The sequence below is a fragment of the Amblyomma americanum genome, chromosome 7 (assembly GCF_052857255.1).
Source record: "Amblyomma americanum isolate KBUSLIRL-KWMA chromosome 7, ASM5285725v1, whole genome shotgun sequence".
Taxonomy (NCBI): Eukaryota; Metazoa; Arthropoda; class Arachnida; order Ixodida; family Ixodidae; genus Amblyomma; species Amblyomma americanum.
The window spans coordinates 147204695-147227308 of NC_135503.1; the positions used below are offsets into that span (position 1 = coordinate 147204695).

Below are 22614 nucleotides of genomic sequence, written 5' to 3' on the forward strand. Positions count from 1 at the left end.
ATTCTGTGTCCATGGAGGAGTATAAGTCATAATCCTCCAAAAACAAAATGATGTCTGCAATCCTAGCAAAGGTTGTCGATGCTCGGTACTGTATGCATTCGCATGGGGGCACCTCAAGACAAACTGGTGGACATATTGCCCGTCTCCGATGCGAAGATTCGACGGCAACAGTTATAACGTAACCTCGCCCTGTTAATTAGAGTGCCGCAACCACTGACCAAAGAGAGGATGTGAATTGGAGCGATAAGGGCAGAGTAATTGAAGATTGTAAGGAATAGTAAATGAAAAGAGGAATAAACATTATTGGTCGGTGTCATGTATGGTGCTGCAACTCGATGACATTCCCTGGTGAATGTGTAATGCGACGTACACTGTCAGCCCAATTAGCGTTCTTCTGTGCCAGAACACAGTATACCAGGGACAAGAAGACGCACCAGACGTGTTGTAAACTGATCGCTCAGTGCAGAAGACATAGCTACCTGCACCTCTCTACGCTGTTTACCAGTCCACGGGTAACACTGACTGGAAGACCCATGCCAAGTGTTTGGTTTGATTTTTACAAAGTAAGCAAACTTCTTAAACTAGAACTATGCGAGATTTTTTGGCTACAGTCGAACCCGGATTGTCCTACTCAAAGAGGGTTCCGGAATAGTTCAGTATATCATTAACTCAATATATAAAATATGAAATAGACCGCCGCAGAGGCATCTGCATTAAGATGTTGGTGAGTTGCAACACCACGAAGTCCTGAGCATCCGCAGGGACATCCCCGCCTGGCTATGATGCTGACCAGTGCGTCACTACGGACCCGAGCACCCACGTTTAGCTCTGCATGGCATCGCCGTGTCTGGGGAAAAGGGGATCCTGGTGAATGAGCCGATACCGAGCGTTTGGACCTTCAAGTGTCCTCGGCGAAGGCAACACACCACTTTGGCCCCAGCTTCCCGTAGATAACACCTCGGGCCTGACCCGACTGAGGGAAATTGGCTGTCGCCTTTTCCTATGCTCCCCATCCGTCTCTCACTATCCTATCTTCTTTCTCACTACTGTCCTGTCGCCTCGTTTCTCGATGTTTACTTTTTCATGGGCAGCTAGGGTTAACCATGTGTGGTGAACAAACCTGACATGCCATAATCAGTTACAGTTGTGTTGTACAGCTTGCGTGGACAGGAATTGCTTGCAACTTCCTGCCCCGCATCCATGTTGGATCTTCATGGTGGGCAGCTGCTACGGCAGACGAATAACAGTATTTTTTTTGGATTCCTTTTCTTCTGCAAATTATCGCCCTCACAAATGAGGGCAGACCAATGTCACTGTGCAGTTCCTGCAAAAAAAGAAATCTTCCCCAGAAACTACATTGTACATGGTGACTTAGCTGGAAAACAAACAAGAATCATCTCTTCTTTTGTCGTTTCTAAATTTCTCACAGAATCATCGGGCCTTGGCTACAAGGTAATGAAGCTGGCCAATGGTGATCTATTTCTCCATATCAAAGACAAAGCGCAGTATTTTTAGCTCTCAAATATAGTAACCTTTGGAGGATAACCTGCTGTCATATTGCACGTAGATTCCTCAATAATGTCAACGGTGTGATTTCAGAACAACACTTTCTCACTCTGACTGAAGAAAATTGCTGGATGGTCTCAAGGACCAAGATGTCACTGATGTACAACTCTTAAAAATTAGAAAAGATGACAAGTAAATTCCACCAAAGCACTTTGTTCTTACTTTCACCTCCAACCAAATCCCTGATACCATTGAAGTAGGTTCTATATTCATGAAGTGGTGACTGCAATCCGGGGAGCAGAATGTCTGCGAAAATGGTGTCTAAACAGAACTCTTTATTTGGGCTGACTTGCACCCACAATGGACTGAATCACTCGGCGGCGTCGTAGCAACCAGCATGCTCGGCAGCCATCGAACAGAATGCCCGCCGCTCTCGGCCATGCTCAAATTAAAGCTGGCAGCGAACTTTTGGGATACGGCATGCAAAGCTACTACAGTATACTGGAACAACCTAGAATTGGCTCCGTCTGGGTGCAAACAATCGAGATAAATCTGGTCGCTTCTTGCATCGTGAACAAAGCGATAAAGCAGTGTGCTGGCAGCTTTTAAGAAAGAACGAACTCTGCAAAGCTTTGCGGCATTACTCTCTTCTCAAAGAATCATTGACCTGATGCTTTAAAACATGTCAGGCAGCTAAAAACAAATAAAATGAATTGTGCAAAAATAAACACTGAGTGTGGCAACACAGTGTCGTTTAGCGCATGTGATAGGGCTTTAGATGGACGACAAGGACAACTTCGGGTCGTACGCGGCGTCGCTGGGGTACAGTGAATTCATCAGGGACGACGACATAGTGCAGTTCGCCTAGCCGACGAAGAACCTTGTACGTGCCGAAATAGCGGTGCAAAAGTTCTTCACTCAATCCGCGCCAGTAAATGGGCATCCAAACCCAGACTCAGTCTCCTGCGCATGCATTCCACGTTGCGTCTTCATAAGTTGTAACGTCTGGCGTCGGTCTGCTGCTGGTCTTTTATTTGTGATCGGCCAAGTCTTCGGGTTTCTGCGCTTTGAATGTAGGCGGCGACGTCGACGTTTTCTTCGGTAACGTTAGACAGTATGGCATCTAGCGTGCTTGTGGCCTTCATGCCATGGACGAGCCTAAAATGTGTCATCTGAGTGGTCTCCTGCGCTGTGGTCTTGTAGGCGAAGACGACGTAAGGCAGGATGACATCCCAGGTTTTGTGTTCGGCATTGACATACATGGCGAGCATATCGGCGATGGTTTTATTCAGGCACTCGGTCAGTCCGTTGGTCTGCAGAGGGTATGCAGTTGTCCTCCGGTGGCTGGTTTGGCTGTAGCACAGGATTGCTTGCGTCATATACACCATGAATGTTGTTCCTCTGTCCGTGATGAGCACATCGGGGGTGCCGTGTCGCAGAAAAATGCACTCCACGAAGAATTTGGTGACTTCTGCTGCTGTTCCGTTCGGTAGGGCTTTTGCCTCAGCGTAGCGGTAGTCAGTCGCTATGAGTATCTTCTTATATCCAGACGTTGACTTTGTGAAAGGGACAAGCAAGTCTATGCCGATCTGCTGAAAGAACCTTGAGGGGGGCTCAATGGGGTTCAGAAATCCTGCTGGTCAGGTGGGAGGAGTCTCTCATCGCTGACAATCTCGGCAGGTTTGCATATAATGTCCGACATCGGCAGAGAGTTTGGCCCAGTAATACTTGTCATGAATACGGCGGAGGGTGCGAAAAAACCCAAGATATCCAGCTGTCGGCTCATCGTGTGAAGCCTGTAGAACTTCTACGCGGAGACAAGCAGGTGCAACACTTAGGTAAGCTGTTTTGTTCGCTGTGAAGTTCCTCACGAGGGCATCATTCTGTACACAGAAGGAAGACAGTCCTCGTCTAAACAAGGCGGAGGGGAGGGGGGTGTATATACCTTGCCTTCTGCCCGAGCAAAAATCGAGCTTGGTAGACGACCGGCCTAGCATTGGCTGTCATGCAATAAATGGCTGGCTCGACCTTGCTTGCCTTTTTCGGACCGTGCTTGGTTTTCGTTTGTGGTTTTTCATTTGCCGATGATCGGCAGCCACCTGGCAAGGGGCGTCGGGCCAGCGTCGTGGCTGTGCTTGGGCAGTCTACTGCCCAGTGGCGGGGCAAACACGGCCCTCCCCTGTCGTGTGCTTTGTTCTGACATTCAGTACTGTATATGTTGATTAAGTTATAAGCGATCTAATTTATTTTTGTGAATACTTTGTGTTCTGCAGTTTCATTCATGCAATAGTAATACATTGGCCCTACATTATACCAAAGCAAGGCTGAATGGTGGGCCAGTTGGTAAGACATGTCGGAGAGTAATTTTTACCAGTCAAAAAAAAAAAAAGACGAGGGACAAGAGGAGAACCTACACAGCACAAGGCTGCCCTAGTAATTCAGTGCCACCCGAGTAATTCCACTCAAGCTAGCAATGGTCGAAATCGCAATAATCGTTTGAGTTGAAAATTTTATTTCCAAATGTATGAACAGGTCTGAACATATGCATTATAAGACTATTAAAGAGCTGCAAAGCTTTCAAAATGCAACCACATGCACTTCCAATGAGCAGAACTACACCAGTCACATATACGTACACAAGAGTTGAAGGTTCTGGATGACTAGACAGGGGCTTTAATAGTTGTAACCATCAACAGTTTTCAAATACAATTAAGCGATATTGGCATCAAGTACTAATTACTGAGCATTGAATGAATGGAATGCATGCACACTAGTTGCAATAGAGGTAGCACTTTATACTTTCCCAGTCCTAGCTCTGCAAATATAGTTCAATGTCTGACTAAATAGCCAAAGTTGAAAAGACATATTTAGGATAAAAGGGAAGTACGTAAAGCATATATTCACCAGCAAAAAATAATGCTTACATGTTATACACTGCTGAGCTGAACACAACACTGCGAGCACAAAATCACAGAATGTATGCACACCAGCTGCAAAAGGAGTACTAAATGTGGAAATAGGTGGCTTAAGCACAAGGTTTACAACTAAGTCGCAATAAAAACACAACACAGGGGCTATTCAGCGAATAGAGTACAGACACTAGCAACAGTAGCAAAGCAATATGGGAGCACTGGGTGTTTAAATCCTAAAGTATTTCTCCCCAGCTGGATATTTTCTAATGTAAACATACTGAATGAAGTGTTCTTTCACAAACACCCCAGTGGCTTTAAAGGCCTCTTTCAATGCACATCAAGAAACAATGATATGAAAGAAAAGAAGCTAGGAAAGCTATTCTTCTATGCTTTCCAATGTTGGGTTCTTTTACATATTTAAATAAGCAATTTGTTTAAAATATATTCAGTGAGCATATTTCACTTTTGCAAAAAAAGTTCTGGGCACAAAAGGTGCAAATATATTTGGGCTTCGAAGGCTTATTGAGGGGACTCTGGGACTACCACTTGGCTGCATGATTCATCACTGCTGCTGGTACTGACGCTGCCTTCTTTTGCTACGAACGCCCTCCCTGTCTTGGGGCCCCGTGAGCCACCATTTCATCACTGCTCCGATCGTAGCCAATGTTGCACCCAAGTAGCTGTGTCGTGCACAACCTGCAACACAAATACACATGAAAGTTCAATGGAAAATTGTGCCGACGTTCTGCATACGTATTCATATTGTAATACATTTGTATTCACCTCACTCATGCATACTGCACTACGCTAAGTGGTCACCAGCTTTTGAAAAAAAGCGGAACCTTTATGCCGGACAAAAAAAAAGTTGCCATCACCTTTGGTACCTATAATTATTCTGAAAGTCCCTCCTTTATCCCTTCCTTTACGGCCCAGTTGAAGTGCCCGCCGATATTTGAGACAGATACTGCGTCATTTTCCATTCCCCAAAAACCAGAAACCAATTTCTCCTGAAATTCGGCACCCGAGACAATTTCGTTTGCAAGAAAATTATATTGAAAGACATGAGGAAACATAAAATGGCATAGTAAAGTATAATACCACAGCAAAGATATGACAAAGTGCAGGATACAGAAGTGACATATGCATGAAGGCCTCATAATTTGATGATCTCTAATGATGAGCACGGATACAGCACTCAATGTACAAGCATACATTCTGCTTAAGCTTACCTGAAGTTCACCTAGATGACTTATGATTGGATTATGTATTCTGATCTTGTTCAATGATTGCACTAATCAGCAGACTTATTCAATGTTCATTTGCAATAGAATCAGTTCTGTATTCATTTGTGGTAAAGAAACAACAAAAAATAATTCTACTTGTCCTGTGGGGGCACCACTTTCTTCCTTCACTTCCTCCTTTATCCCTTCCCTTACAGAATAGTTTGGACAGCAGAGATATGTGAGACAGTTACTGCGCCGTTTCCTCTCATCAAAATGAATTTTCAAAACTGGTGCTGGCACCTTGATACAACAGCTGCATTTGCTAGTTTTCAAACTATGTGATAAGCATGCTAGTGCATTTATTTGAATGTGAATTTCTTAAAATTAGTGAAATAAGTCAGCACTTTACTGCCTATTTTAGCAGTATATTTTCTTATGCTAGAAACAATCTGTATAAAACTGCAATGATAGTACCTAGTTTCGAACAGAGCTCCCAGCAGTCACCAAGTAATGCTCTTACTCAAGCTTAGATTAAGGGTGCCATTCCACTTCTCAAATGAGTACCTCTGCCTGTATACCCTTTCCAACTGAACATCAAGGCAGCTGGCTTCGCAAGTAACTGGCGTAGAAGAGTGAGGACGATGTCCTGGACGTTCGAACAACTGAACCTTGAGAAATACTGCATCTGCATATGTGGACAAAGAAAAGAAATGTATATTAATTAGCACTCTGCAGCTGGCAAGCCCGATTACACTGTATGGCATACATACATAAATAGGAAAAGACTTTTCTTATTAGTTGTGGTATCAGGTGACATTTCATTAAGGACTGTATTAAATGGGAATTATGACTCACATTAAAAACTTTGATCATTCCAGACGTTAAGATACTCACTCTAAACCAGCAGATATTTGAAAAGCAATAAAACAAACAAGAGAAAGCAAAAAAAAAGAGAGCATATATGATATCAGTGACAAGTAGTCGAAAAAAAAAACAATGCTTACGAGCTTTTCAGAATTGGAATTCGCAGCTAAGTACTCCTCAATATCTATGACTTCTTCTACACTTCATGCAGGCAAGCTGGTGCAATCCTGTGGCAAAGCAGATGGAGTAGTTTTGATCTTGACAGAAATCTCCAAACACCACTAACTTCAGCAAGCAGTCTAGCATGGTTGTCAAATACTTTGATTTGGAAACCTGTAAATAAACTCTGCCTTCACAGATGAAAATGGAAGTTCGATTTCCAGCTGGAAATGCTCTTTTCCAGCTGGAAAACAAAAATTTCCAACTGGAATTATTCCAGCTGGAAAATAATGAATTCCAGCTAGAAACTTTTCCAGCTGGAATTTTTACAGCTGGATATTGCATTTCCTAGCTGGAACTTTCCCAGCTGTCAATTACCAAATCCAGCTGGAAAGAAGGAAATAACAAATCCAGCTGAAATTTCTAAAGAAAAATTGTCAAACTTGTCCCGTGCTGGTGCGATAAACATCTATTCAGCCGCAGCTACCAATCGATGATGAAGCCCTTGTCGGCCATTTGCCACATGTGTGACAAGGACCTTAGCATTGAGTTTTGTTAGCATTCATTATTGAAAAAAAGCCTGTACCTTCTCCTTAATTCCAAAGGGCGAATTTGTGCAATAACAACAAAATAAGCAAACCTCAACACCTCAACCAATGCGAGTTATTGATCTTGCTACAACATATTTGTTTATATTAATCGGATTTAGCCAAAACTAGCCAAAGACGATCGCAAGCCGCACTGAACTAAACATCAAATGTGGCCGGCATTCGGAAGTTTAGTTGTTGCTCCGTGTGTGTGCGCATTCTCCTTAATTCCAAAGGGCGAATTTGTGCAATAACAACAAAATAAGCAAGCCTCAACACCTCAACCAATGCGAGTTATTGATCTTGCTACAACATATTTGTTTATATTAATCGGATTTAGCCAAAACTAGCCAAAGACGATCGCAAGCCGCACTAACTAAACATCAAATGTGGCCGGCGTTCGGAAGTTTAGTTGTTGCTCCGTGTGTGTGCGCTCACTTTTTCGTGTTTTTTTCATCCCCAAGTGCCTTTCCCTGAGAGTGTGGCTGTGCTACCGACGAATGAGTGTTTTGTTCATCTGTAGCTGACACCCATTTTCAGCAGAGAACATTCGACAGCAACAGAAAGCAGCAATTTGCCATTAGGCCTCGTTGTACTCTGAAGTAATCGAAGCTGTTGGTTAAAACCAGTCTTTACCTTTAACAGCACCTGTAAAAAAAGTTACCACTAGAAATTATAGCCTTCCAGCTCGTGCAGGTGTAGTTTTTGGCGTCGAACCTCGAGCTGAGAAACGTGTCCTCCGTATTACTTCTCCAGCTGGAAAATTTATTTCCAGCAGGAATATGGAACTAGAAATGCTTCTAGCTGGAAACATTTCCAGCTATAATAATTTCTACCTGGAAAATTTTCCAGCTGGTAAAATTTCCAGGTTCCATAATCCATCTGGAAATGAAAATCATTTTCATGTGAGAATTAAACACAATTCCCAAAAGTTACAGTAAAAACTTTAGGTCTCGCAGGGTCATGAAATTTCATGAGGGTTCATACCTGAAAGCTGCAAAAGTTCTGCACTTTTGTCTGCAAGTTGAAGCAAGAAATGTTTATGCACTGACCTCTTTTTTAAGAGCTACATGTTCCAATGAATTTTAGACATCTACATGCAATCATATTCATGCAAGAACAATGGAAACTGAAGTTCACTCAAGTTTTCACAGTTGTGTTAGTAAGCAGCCACATTATCTAAAGTCCTACCTGAAGCAATCTGAAATCCAGTGGCGCTTGGTGAAGCATAACTGTTGCTACTGACTGTCCATTGGATAGGCTGCACTGCATATGACACGGAATCTGGATATGAATGGCAGGAATATTAAGAACTGTGCACTTGAACTAAAAGAGAGCACAAGAACTCCAAATGCACTTGGCGATTTCTTTCATCTCTGAAGCACAACAATGGGTTTAACAAATCTTATAGTCTCCCAGCATATGAGCCTGCAATGTGCCCCCTCACCCCTAGGAAGGACCTGCTAAACGCATGATGTAAAGACTGTTTAATAAGTGTCATACTACTAGTATTTTTGACAGCAATCTATGGCTAAGCTCTGTTGAGGCCACTGTCTTGCATTATACTACTGCAGTCGTTTTTCCAGCTATATGTGGCTAACCTTTGCTGAGGACACTTACACTACACGAGCCAATGACTTACATGGTCACTTATTTAGAAAAGCTTATCACCTACCAGCAGGCATGACATGGTGTAAAAAAAGCATTATTGTAATCCAAGAAATGCAGAAATCTAACTCTACATGAGACTTACTGTCCTGCTCATTATGGCTTCTATAATGGTCCTCCCCGTGATGCTAAGGCAGGGCAGGTGTCATTGCTGCAGCAAACACACACATATATGTATATATACTTGGGACCACTATCTACCTAGCAAACTGATAACTCACCACATTGTGAAGTGACTAGGCTGAAATATAGACCTTGGATGTGGTTTTGTAGCTGAAGGAGCTGCACCAAAAATATGTTTGCCTACATAATGCAAATAAAGCAAAAGTTGCAACTTACCGCTTTGTAAGGCATGGCTTTTGTGGCAATGAAACTTCTGTCGCATCAGAGTAGCTGCTGCAAAAGATATAACAAGATGCATAAATTGACACACAAAAAGGTAAACGCTTCCTTGCCATCCTGTGGCTTCATTGTCATTTGTAGCAAAAGCTCTGCTACACCTGTGTCGGAGAGGTCAAGATTACTCAAAAATCAAACAAAGATGTCTGCTTATGCTGCACACGCAAATTAAATTACCTGCATTGGTGTACATGGAAAAAGTAATATTAAATTATATTTGCAAGGCAGAAGCAGCTCTATGCACTAATTATTTCAGAACAGGGATGTGAATACCTTCACAAATTTATTGCCTCTGGTTTTCAACAATGCTGGTGCACTGGCTCAATTACAGAGCTACTACCATGCAAAAATTTTCTTTTGTGGGTACACTTCCAAGATATACCTGCTTCTGTAAGGCATCAACATGTATACACAAACAGTAAAGAGTTTGGAGGAATACCATACATTATCTTAATTTCCCCAAATTCACCTTCCTCATCAGATGTGATCGCCACTCTTCTGCGCTTGTGATGGTTGCGCCTTTCAACACCAGAGTCTTCAGTCTCGAGGTCTGATGTCACTTCTGCAGCAAACAGCACTTCCTGTGCCCTTCTTAGTGATCCTGCAGTGGGCACCCAATGTCATAATTGTGGCCTAGACACCAGAACACCAGATATTTCCACAGATGCACTATATACAACAGTAAATATAACAGTAAATAAGTTCCTATTAAACCTATCTTTTATGTCAAATGCAAAAAATTAACTTCACTGTCTATGTTGCATATATTAAACGTGACCCTGTGGTGAAAGCAATGAACCACACATTGCAACATAGAAGTCCTTGCTGTACCACATGCTTTCACCTGCCCAAAATGTAATTGCTAAAAACAGAACTTCCTGTCTGCAAAAGATGCAATCTACTCACGTTTGGTGCTGAGTATTCAGGCTTCAAATCTGTTCCTTGTTTTCTCTACAGGCACTCTCTTTTGCAGCATTTTTGTTAGCTCCATTTTGTCAACACACGGGGGCCAGAAGCACTATGTCGACTCTCCTTCTTTCGTAACCCAGCTGTCAGGGACAACGTATGTGGTTTTCTCGTGAAGAAATTCTACGACATTATACCTTGAAAGGAGGCATATAGACTAATAGTGCAATCAGAGCCAATTTATTGAATGATTCTCTATGATGTTACAAGATGGAGCATTCAAGAAATGATAGATTGCAGCAACTATATTTGCAGCACAGCACGTTCTTTGTGATTTTCAGATTCCTGAAGCCAAGTTGACAAACAGTGCATCTGTGGACGCAATCTGTAGCTCTATTATTTCAAATATGCAGATAGCCTCAAACTGGAAAGACAAATTCACAAAAAGTGAGTACAGACTGTACCCGTCATTTTTACTTTCTCACAACATCAGATGCGCTTTTTAAAGCAGTGAGAAAGTAATATCAAGGATATGTGTAACGGGAATAGCCTGAAGCTGCTGGCCAAAAAAAAAAAAACAGGTGAAGTCCTGCCACTTAGAGAAGATGGAAAAGTAGCAAGAATACATGCCTAGACTTGTATGGCACCAGCTGTCCCTTGCAAAGAATGCTAGAGAAATGAAAAACATCAAGGAAACTTCCACTAGTCGAGACAACAAATATTGAAAGGAGAAATGACTGGCAAGGTTTGACATAAAGATCAGCAATGATCTTGCAGTGTTTTCCAACATTTTGGATTTCTGATTTGGACTCTAGAAAGTTGGATATAAGAATGACTCTGTTGTTTTTTAGCCACACACAGTTGTCTAGTCTTCTTGAAGCCAAGAGGGTGTTGTTCCACTCTGATTTTCGAAACTGCTTGTAGTGTGCGAGGACAAAGCTGGGCTGTCAGTATGACCAGTAGAAGTAGTGACACCGCACACCTGACTTCCCTCTGAGGTTGAAATGGAGCAAGATGGCTCTTTATTGATCCTATCATAGATCTCTGCAAGAGGCTCGTTCCCAGATTATACCCAGTGCTTTCAATTCTTCAGATAGTTCTCAAAGGGGAAGCAGGTGAAATTGTCTAAACAACCAAACTTCCGACAGTCCTCAGGCAGGTGAATGAGGCAGTGGACATTATACACCAGGGACCCCTTACCATACAGAATTCTGAATCTCTGCACACAAGATTGAAGCAGCTGCTCTGCATAGTCTAAACGCCCCAACATTTGTGGACAGGAAAGAATGGCGATTGCAACATACGTGCAAGCTAGTGAAGTGCTCATACATGGCAGACGAAAGAACACCCTTGAGAGCAGCTTGTCCACCATACAGCAAGAGCTAGTGAAACTCTGTTTCTTTCCATTTTTCAAATTGATCAAGAGACCTGCACTTACGAGGAAAATCTTTAGGCACATGCTTTGCAAAACCCATGAGACACTGTGATGCTCGCTTGGTGCCTGCCTGTGATAGCCCTACTGTGAGAGGCCCTTTCACCCAATATGCAACCAGTTTCCGAACAACTCCAAGGCAGACAACATGCATATATTCTAAAGGGAAACAAGTGACCATATGTCATCCTAGCCTGGCAAAAGGGGACACACCTTTGTGATGTTCAGGCTGACTCTGGCATTGAAATGAATTATCAGTCTGAAGGGGACTGGTTGTTGTCTGATAAGTCATGCGTCCCAGGTATGTCCCTTTGGCGCAACACATATCACAGCCATAATAGTCACAAAAAAGACTTGGATGCCTTGACATCAGCTTTGGCAGGTGCATCACAAAGTACAGGTTCAATATGAACACTATACTTTCTACCATAGTGAACAAATCCATCTTCAAGAATGGGATTCAGATCTTGAATTAATGGTTCAAGATAATCATCAAGAGACAATGGCTTTGATATCCCACAAAATATTCGAATAGAAAACACTTTGTCTAAGTGCTTATTCATCAGATGGTGGACCTGAGGTAGCAAAGGCCACATGTGTTGCGAGCTGCTTTTGAACAAAGGAAGCCCATCAATATTCAAGGATATGCCAAGAGCCATTCCACTGTTCTCTGTACAGAACTCTACAAACCTAGTACTTGAGCCAAGCCGGCCATGTTCAAGACCAATGTGCACATACTCTCCATTGGACATTGACACAGCTGGAACTATGCTTGGAGTTTGAAGCAGTGCCTGATGATTTGGGAAGGGTTTCAAGATAGCAAGTAAGGAGCCAACAGCAGTCTTGCTTTCAGAGTGACGAACTACCCATGCCTGCAGCTCTTGTCTTATCGATGGTGGATCAGGATTAATGAACTGGAGTTGTTCAAAACACCTATGTTCCCAACTGCCAACAGCACTTGGAAACAAACTTCTTGGATCAGGCAGGCCGGAAACATCACAACAATTACAGAGTGGTCCGGTGCTATGTAAGCCCGTTCATTGCTAGATGCTTGTGAAGAAGCAGTATAAAAAGTCCTTGTATTGTACGTTTGTGCCTGACATCATGCAATCTCTGTAACCTCATGAGACCACTGCTGGCTTTCATGTTTCAGCAGCCTAAGCATGCAATGATGCTTGGATTTCAAATATTTTTCCATCAAGTAATACCTGTAGTCACTGCTGCATGGGGGCCCAGGCATTCCTGAAAAAGAAAACGTGAGTAATAACAAAATCAGGGAATCCCAAAAATGAGCAAAAAAGTTTACCATGCAGTGACAGCCCTCTGTTGGTGTGCATTCATTTGAAAACACAAAGGCAACAGGGAAGTCAAGCTATCTATACCTAACTTCAAGTGGAGAAAAGAATCTGCCTTTCCACTAGTAGGAGAGAGGGAGCTGGGCAACTTTACTTTTATTTTTCGTGCCCATTCTAATATTCGTAGGTGAGAGGACTTATATCGAATGAACCAGAAAAATAATAAATGCCATTGCGAATAGAAATAGAATAAGAATTGAGTAAAATTTGAATATAGTCAGATTAAAACAGGATCAGATTTGGAATACACTAATGAGTGAGACAACGTAATTAGGACTGAAATAAAATTGGATTAGGTAAGCGAGTGAAAAAAATGCTACCGCATTTCTTCCGCACAAGACCAATTACTCACCTCTAATTTATTGGTTTACCTCTTTTAAAATTGCACTCCATTGACTATAGGGGATCGGCCAATTACAGCCAGGCCGCCATCGCGGAAACCAAGCTACAAACTCGGGCAAAGAAGAGAACGACAGCAGCAATCGATGCACACCAAAGCGTGTTCTTCCTGACTGCCTGAGGAGAAAACGGCAGTTGCTGCCACCGTTACTGCACAAATTAATGTTCCATGTAGCCCTCATTCAAAAGGGCCGCGCAAACGATTCTCAGATGAGGTTGATAAGCCCACGGCCTCGGCTTCATACTTTGAGGCATCGAAAACGAAACTTCTCTCACGTCACATAACACTCTCAGTCGCGTTCTTAATGTGGATGTCATTCTCGACATGTAACATTAAAGGGAACAGTCATCTCAATCGCGGAGGCGTAAAGAAAATAATAAGCGACAGCACGATATTTTGATATCGAAGAAAAAGTACATCAGATACTGGAGAAAGCAGCGGGAGCAACCTATATACAATGTGCCGGCCACTATGCGAGTAGATACGGTCCATGAATCATCCCGTGGAGTCCGCGAACGCGAGTTAAATATAAATTTCTTTTTCCGAGCTATTTAGGCTCCGACAGCCGAACTGTTTTCATATGTGATCTATCCTAGCCCTTTAGGTCGTGCGAGCAAAAAACAAACGAAAAAACCCAAAGTCTCTCATGCTTTAAATCATTCCGACTTTGACAGCCTGCCCCTCAATCCGCATTGATAATAACTATGATGAGATAATGCCATGAGACCCACAACAGAACTAGCAGCACGTCAGAAGAAATTAATTCACTGGTGCAGGCGAATGTCACTCGGCCAGTTAAGCATATGAGCATGCATAAGTCGCCACATGGTATTCGTTTACTCAGGTCATGCCCCGAAGCCGCAGTGATAACTATGATGAGATAAGTTCGCGAGACCTGCAACAGAAACAGCACGTGGGAAGAAATTTTTAACAGGCGGCGGAGAATACCACGTGGCTACCAAATTATACGTGCAGCAATTATAGTCGCCCCGTAGTATTCGTTTGCTCGTTTTGCGCACCATTACAAGGTGAAAGTACACAATAAAAATTGGGTGCACTTTATAAAACTTCGCATACTTATAAATGGGTCCAAAACGCACGTCACGACATGCGAAAATTAACCTGCCACCCGTGACAGTGGCGCACATGCACGGAGAAAACGGTGCGCACGCATTTGCATTTAGGTTAGGTCATATATATCTGAACGGTGCGCTGCCACATGCACAAAAAAACGCGTATTGTATAACTATAGCGGAAACATGGTACACGATCGAGCTAACGCTTGCGAACTGAATTCGCATCGGGCGTCAGACATGCGATGCACGAGATATTCGCGGTACAGTGCCAGCACGAGACTGAAACTGCATTAATAAAGCCCAACAAAGGCATATACAGCTGAAAAGCAGGTGGCTGTTCTGTACAGAAATCTGAACCAGTAGACACAATGAGACCCATACACCATTAAAAGTACAAAACAATTATGAAACCAATAGCCTATCTGATTATTGACATCTATGGGTGTGTGAGCGTACTGGTCTTATGGGCCTGTTGGTATATACAAATGCACTATTTGGCCAATAATGCCAATATTCCAGCAAGCCTCTAAGACCAGTACACTGACACACCCATAGCTGTCAACAATCTGATAGGCTATTGGTGTCCTGTGGGTTTTTTTTGCTAGGGTCCTCAATCCTCGCCAGTGTGTCAGAGTTGTCATGGCCGCCAAAGCTGTGCAAATGTGGACCTAATGAACACGAATCCGATGTCTGAAATGCAGCGCCAAAGTGCGCTAACTGTGAACAGGTCCGCTCCGCGTATTGTAGGTGAATGAATGAATGATGATGAATTTTTATGGCGCAAGGGCATCTGAGGCTAAAGAGTGCCATAACACAAGCTTGTTTCTTCTACTCAAGGTGGGGTCAAAGACCCATTTCCCAAGCATTTCTCCCTAAAGAAGCCGAGCACCCGGCGGGGCAAAGCTTGTACCCATTGTATCACCGGTGTGTACTCTGCAGCACTGGGCATCGAACCCCGAAACTCCCGCATGCGAGGCGGATGCTCAACCACTACGCACCCGCTGCGATGCGTATTGCAGTTCTTGCCCATCCTGGAGGAAAGAAAAGAACAACAAATATGTTCCCTGGATTTGTGCAAATTGTTTCCACGGTTCCTGGCATGTTGTTTACTTTAGATTTAATAGTTAATTACATAATTTTCTTACCCTTTCTGGAAAAAGAAAACAAAGTTATATAATTAGCTATTAAAACTAAACGAAACATAAGATTCCAGGAAGCATGGAAACAATTTGCAGAAATACAGAGAATATTATTGTTCATAGCAAGAACGAATTTCGCCGATGTGGAGCGACGGGGCGGGGCACATGTCGCGGAATAGTAGCGCGTTCCCGACTTTCCGAAAGGGAACGCTATCGCGTGCAGGTTCAAACAAAACAAAACGAAGCCGTATTTATAATTTAAAGAAAAGGGGCCAATAAGAAACGGAAACGAAGACAAGAAAAACTCCCTCAACACGCAAACTCTACAGAATAAAGGAGAGAGTTCACCAGGTATTGAGCGTCCCAGGTGAAGCGGGGATGCCTTGTAGACAGTACGGAACGCTGGTTGATGAATTGCGACGTGTCGCTGGCGTTGCGTCGACGGAAGCGGCGAAAGAGAGCCAGGTGGTATTAGGAGCGGAGAAAATTGCAGGAAGACGCCGGTGGCCTTCAGTCAACAGCCCAAAGAACATGGCAGCAGTAGAAGGAACAGCCGAGACCCGTCGATGGCGGCCCGAAACGCCAGAGGCTTACTGCAGGCTATAATAATAATAATAATAATAATAATAATAATAATAATAATAATAATAATAATAATAATAATAATTGGTTTTCCGGGAAAGGAAATGGCGCAGTATCTGTCTCATATATCATTGGACACCTGAACTGCGCCGTAAGGGAAGGGGGAAAGGAGGGAGTGAAAGAAGAAAGGCAAAATAAAGAGGTGCCGTAGTGGAGGGCTCAGGGATACTTTGATCCACAGACCGACATATTACTAGCGTTAAAAAACAGGACAAAGAGCAGAAACGCACATTACAGACGCTAGACTTCAACTGCCGTTTATTGCGCACGTAGGATGAGAAATCACTATGGGCATCTGTGCATGCTCGATATACAAGACAAATTTGATTAACACGATCGCTGGTTATCGCCCACATATAAAGTACAAAAGAAAAAAGAAAAGCAAATTGGCAATAGATTGAAGCGCGTGCTTTTTTCCAGGTATGCAATTTCTATACGTTTGAGGGCTATTGAAGTGGAGCTCACGCATTTCTCCCCTGCTTTATCGATACAGAAAGCCTCAAATATTTCCCTATCAATCTGCTTGTCGAACCGCCTCAGCACGCGAGTGCTGCGAAAAAGAAGGTTGCACTCTTCCTCCTCTATTTCGCCATCTTTCGTCGTTTTGCACTTGCGGCAATGGGCCGCCAAATGGCCGCCTCCCATCAGCGCTGCGACTGTTCTATGTTTGCGCAATCTTTCATTCGGGCACTGACCCGTAGGGCCTATGTAGCACTTGCCACAAGACAGTGGTATCAGGTAGACCACTCCAATGATGCAGTTAACAAACCGCGTGGCATGCTTGGTTCCACAGGCTCTGGCTTCCTTGGTGGTGTTCACCATGTGGCACATCCTGGACATTTTGACATCCTGGACATCCTGGACGTCGAGGTTACTTTCGTCGGTAACGTCGGGCAGCATGGCGTCGAGTGTGGTCGTGGCCTCCCTCCCGTGGACGAGACTAAATGGTGTCATTTGGGTGGTCTCTTGCACAGCGGTGTTGTAGGCGAACACCACATAGGGAAGAATGACGTCCCATGTCTTGTGTTCTGCGTCTACGTACATAGAAAGCATATCGGCGATGGTCTTGTTGAGGCGTTCTGTAAGCCCGTTTGTCTGCGGATGGTACGCAGTTGTTCTCCGGTGACTTGTATGGCTGTGCTGCAGAATGGCCTGGGTTAGCTCCGCCGTGAACGCTGTCCCCCTGTCTGTTTTCAGTATTTCGGGGGCGCCGTGTCGTAAAAGAATGGATTCGACGAAGAATTTGGCGACTTCTGCTGCTGTGCCGTTCGGGAGGGCCTTTGCTTCGGCGTACCTGGTGGGATAATCGGTCGCCACAATAATCCACTTGTTGCCCGTCGTTGATGTTGGGAAGGGGCCAAGTAGGTCCATACCGACCTCCTGGAAAGGTCTTGATGGCGGTCGAATCGGCTGCAGGAACCCTGCTGGTCTTTTCGGTGGCGTTTTCCGGCGTTGGCATTCACGACAACTCTTAACGTAGTGCGCGACGTCGGAGGATAGACGAGGCCAGTAATATCTCTCGGATTCGGCGGAGGGTGCGAGTAAACCCGAGGTGGCCAGCCATTGGTTCGTCATGCGAAGCCTGCAGAATTTCCTCCCGAAGGCTCTTCGGGACGACGAGAAGGTAGGCGGCCTTGTTCGGTGAGAAATTCTTCTTCACGACGATTCCCTGTTGCAGACAGTAGGACGATAGTCCACGCCTGAAGAGGGCAGGAGTTGAAGGAGACTTCCCCTCAAGATACTCGTACAGGCGCTGTAGGTCAGGATCAGATTGCTGCTGTCGTGCGAAGTCGCTGGAACTTAGCAGTCCAAGGAAAGCGTCGTCGTCATCGTCTTTTGGCGGCGTGTCGACAGGGGCTCGTGACAGGCAGTCAGCGTCGGAGTGCTTTCGCCCAGACTTGTAGACCACCGTGACGTCGAATTCTTGGAGGCGCAAGCTCCATCGAGCGAGACGGCCAGAGGGGTCCTTCAAGTTAGCCAGCCAGCACAATGCATGGTGGTCGCTCACAACCTTGAACGGGCGTCCATACAAGTAGGGACGGAACTTCGATGTAGCCCACACGATCGCAAGGCACTCCTTTTCAGTGGTCGAATAGTTCGCTTCTGCTTTCGACAATGAACGACTTGCATATGCTATTACTTTTTCGACTCCTTCGTTTTTCTGGACGAGCACGGCGCCTAGACCAAAGCTGCTTGCGTCGGTATGGATTTCTGTCTCGGCGTTTTCGTCAAAGTGCCCTAGCACCGGTGGAGACTGCAGGAGACGCTGAAGTTCGTTGAAGGCTTCCGCTTGTGCCGAATTCCATGTGAATGGTACGTCTGCCTTGGAGAGCTTGGTCAGAGGTTCCGCGACGCGCGAAAAATTCCTCACAAAGCGTCTGTAATAAGCACACAATCCCAGAAATCTGCTGACCGCCTTCTTGTCACGAGGCTGCGGGAAATTGGCAATGGCGGCTGTCTTCTGCGGGTCGGGGCACACGCCGTCCTTGCTGATGATGTGGCCGAGAAACAATAGTTCGTGGTAGGCAAACCGGCACTTTTCAGGCTTCAGGGTAAGTCCGGATAACTTGATTGCGTCGAGTACTGCCTTCAGCCTCCGGAGGTGTTCCTCGAAGCTCGCTGCGAAGACTACAACGTCGTCTAGATAGACGAGACAGGTTTGCCATTTGAGGCCTGCCAACACTGTGTCCATTACCCTTTGGAAAGTTGCGGGTGCGGAGCAAAGCCCAAATGGCATGACTTTGAACTCGTACAGTCCGTCCGGTGTGATGAAGGCAGTCTTTTCCCGGTCTCTTTCGTCGACTTCAATCTGCCAATATCCACTCTTGAGATCCATCGACGAGAAATACTTGGCGTGGCAGAGCCTGTCCAGAGTGTCGTCGATCCTCGGGAGGGGGTAGACGTCTTTTTTCGTAATCTTGTTCAGTCGCCGATAATCGACGCAGAATCGAAGAGCACCGTCTTTCTTTCTCACTAGAACGACCGGTGCCGCCCATGGGCTCTTAGAAGGTTGGATGACGTCGTCGCGAAGCATTTCCTCTACTTGGTCCCGGATGGCCTGTCGTTCTCGCGGCGACACACGGTAAGGGCTTTGGCGGAGAGGTCTGGTGTGTTCGTCGGTTATAATTCGATGTTTGGCTATCGTCGTTTGTCGCACCTTTGATGACGAGGCGAAACATTCGCTGTAACTTTGAAGAAGAAGGGTGATTTTCTCTTGTCGGTGCCGGGGTAATGCTGGGTTGATGGCGAACGTGGGAGCATGGTCTTGCTTTAGGCTGTCATTTGCAGGTTCGTCGGAGATGATGAAGGCGTCCAGTAAATCAGTTGCTTCGTCCAAGAACGCAATTGTAGTGCCTCTGTTGAGGTGTCGGTATTCTTCGCTGAAGTTCGTGACCAGTACTTCGGATTTTCCATGCCGCAAATGAGCGATGCCTCTTGCGACGCCAAGTCGTCTAAGAGCAACTGCGTGTTTCCCTCGATAATGCCTTCTGCGTCTTCGAAATTTCTTGCACAGACGGGGACGATGACGCTGGACCGGGGTGGGATGGTTAGTTCTTCATCGAGAACACTGAGGGCCTTTGACTGCTCTGGGGTCGTTTTCGGAGGTAAAGCTTCGTCCGTCGAAAGCGTGATGGACTTGGACTTGAGGTCGATGACTGCGCGGTGCTGTGTCAAGAAGTCCATCCCCAGAATGACGTCACGGGAACATTTCTGAAGTACGACGAATACTGTCGGATATGTGTGTCCGTTGACAGTCAGTCTCGCAGTGCACCTTCCTGATGGCGTGATGATGTGTCCGCCTGCTGTGCGTATCTGCGGGCCATCCCAAGTCGTCGTTACTTTCTTGATCCGGTCGGCGAAGGAACCACTCAGCACGGAATAGTCAGCTCCCGTGTCGATTAGAGCAGTAACGTTTCCGCCGTCGACAGTCACCTCTAGATCGGAAGTCCTTGCTCTTGCGTTGCACGTAACTTTCGGCGTCGGGTCACGGCTTGGTCGGTGATTGCGACTGCGGCTGCAGGGGCTTGTCGATGTCGGTGGCCTGGGGGTCTCTAAGTTGCGTCGTGTCGTCGTCGGTGCGGCGTCGCCGTGAGTTCTCGTCGTTGGAGGGTCTTCGTTTTTTTGCCGGGAAGCAACCTCACCTCCTAAGGTTGCTGTTTTCAGTTTCCCCTACGGGGGCTGGGGGACCTTCCTCGCACAGCCGCTGCGTAGCTGTGGCGGGGCGACGTGAAGCGCGAGGCTCGCGGCGAGGGTGAGCGGGAAAATCGGCTCGACACGTATTCGTCGCGGCGCAGGTAGTCGTCGATTTCTTGTGGATGTTGGCCGAAGCGTGGTCGTGGTGCGTCAACGGCGAATCCGCGAAGACCGATGCGTCGGAACGGGCAGTGACGCAGGACGTGACGGGCTTCACCGCAGTGGAAGCACAGCGGACGGTTGTCACGGGTTCTCCAGGTGCCGCATTTCCTTGGGCCCGAACGTTGTTCGTAGGTCGGGTGGGCGGGGCCCGGAGGGCGGCGGTCCAGCACTGCTGGCTCACGTCGAATAGGGCTTGGGGTGGCACGTCGAGGCGCGGGCTTGCGTACTGCAGCGACGTAACTCATGGCTGGAGCTTGAGGTTCAGTCGTCGCAGAAGGGGAGCCAAGCGCATGCCGCACTTCTTCACGGACGACTTCCGTCAGGCTCGCTACTTGAGGTTGTGAAGATGATGGCAGCAGCCGGCGTAGTTCTTCGCGGGCGATTTCACGGATGATCTCCCGCAAGTCGCTGGTTGTAGTCGTCGTGTCCGGAAAGCTGGAGCAGACCTGCGGTGGTCGGTTGTACTGCCTTGTGCGGGCGTCCAGGGTCTTCTCAATCGTTGACGCTTCTTCGGCGAATTCGGCGACAGTCTTGGGCGGATTTCGTACGAGGCCAGCGAAAAGAGACTCCTTTACGCCCCGCATTAGATATCCGGTTCTCTTCTCCTCCGTCATATTCGGGTCAGCTCGGCGGAAAAGACGCGGCATTTCTTCGACGTACATGCTGACAGTTTCATTTGGGTGCTGCATCCGTGAGTCCAGCAGCATCTGCGCCTTTTCCTTCCGGAGAATGTTGGTAAACGCCTTCACGACTTCAGACTTGAATAATTTCCAGGTCTTCAAGGTAGTCTCGTGGTTTTCGTACCACGTTCTTGCAGGACCGTCAAGGGAAAAGAAAACATAGCGGAGCTTCATGTCATCTTCCCACCTGTTAAATGTAGCCACGCGCTCAAAGTTGTCTATCCAATCTTCCGGGTCGTCGCCAGGGTAGCCGTGGAAGGTTGGAGGCACCCGTGGCTGGTGGAGCATGACAGGGGTGGACGTCGCTGGCTCGGTCATGGTGGGCGCTGGAGCTTGTTGTCGTTGTCGAGTAGGATCCGGTAGTAATCCGTGCTGAGCTTGCAGGCCTTGAAGACGGCGGCTGTGTCGTACCTCGGGATCTTCTTGGCTCTCGTTCTATACGGTGGATCTTCCAGGTTGGGTTGGGTGCATGTACCCCGCACCTCCACCAGATGTCACGAGGTGGTGACGGGAACTCCGCCGGGGTCACGTAGCACCGACTGGGGTCCGGTCTTGAGGAAGGCACAGAGCAGCTCGTAAGAGAATACTTTAATAGGCTGGCTTACGCCCACTAAGAACAGCTCTGAAAACTCAGCGGCGGCGATAGCAGCGAACGTGCTCGGCGGTCGTCGACTAACAGAATGCCCGCCGCTCTTAGCCGTGCTCGATTTTAAAGGCGGCAAGGAAAGTTCCAGAACATAGTAGGCACACTTGCGCGAGGCTAGGAAAAATCGAGATAACTCTGGTCGCGTCTCGCGTCCCAGAAAATTGATAATGCGGCGTGCCTGCCGCGATAAGAAGATCCCCCAAGCGAAGCAGCGCCGGGGGGTGACTGAGCCAAAAGTTCGCCCCGCGAGCGAGAGCAGCAGGTTCCAGACAAAAAGCAAGCTTCGCGGCAATATATACCTATCCTGCGAAAGATCGGTCCTCCGATCGAAACGGCCAGTAAAAAAATGTTTCCTTAAATGAAGCATATACTTCGATGTATATATATATATATATATATATATATATATATATATATACACACATATCGAAGTATATATATATACACATATCGAAGTATATATATATATATATATACACATCGAAGTATATGCTTCATTTAAGGAAACATTTTTTTACTGGACGTTTCGATCGGAGGACCGATCTTTCGAAGGATCGGTATATATATATATATATATATATATATATATATATATATATATATATATATATATATATATATATACTCGAAAAAGGCTGGTCCTCCAGCCGAAACATCGTGAATA

At 45.8% G+C, this 22614-nt stretch overlaps 1 protein-coding gene across 1 annotated transcript in view; it reads left to right on the forward strand.

The window, feature by feature from the left end:
- LOC144097522 (uncharacterized) overlaps positions 1–22614 on the forward strand; it is a 37896-nt gene that overhangs the window by 352 nt on the left and 14930 nt on the right. The window lies entirely within an intron of this gene.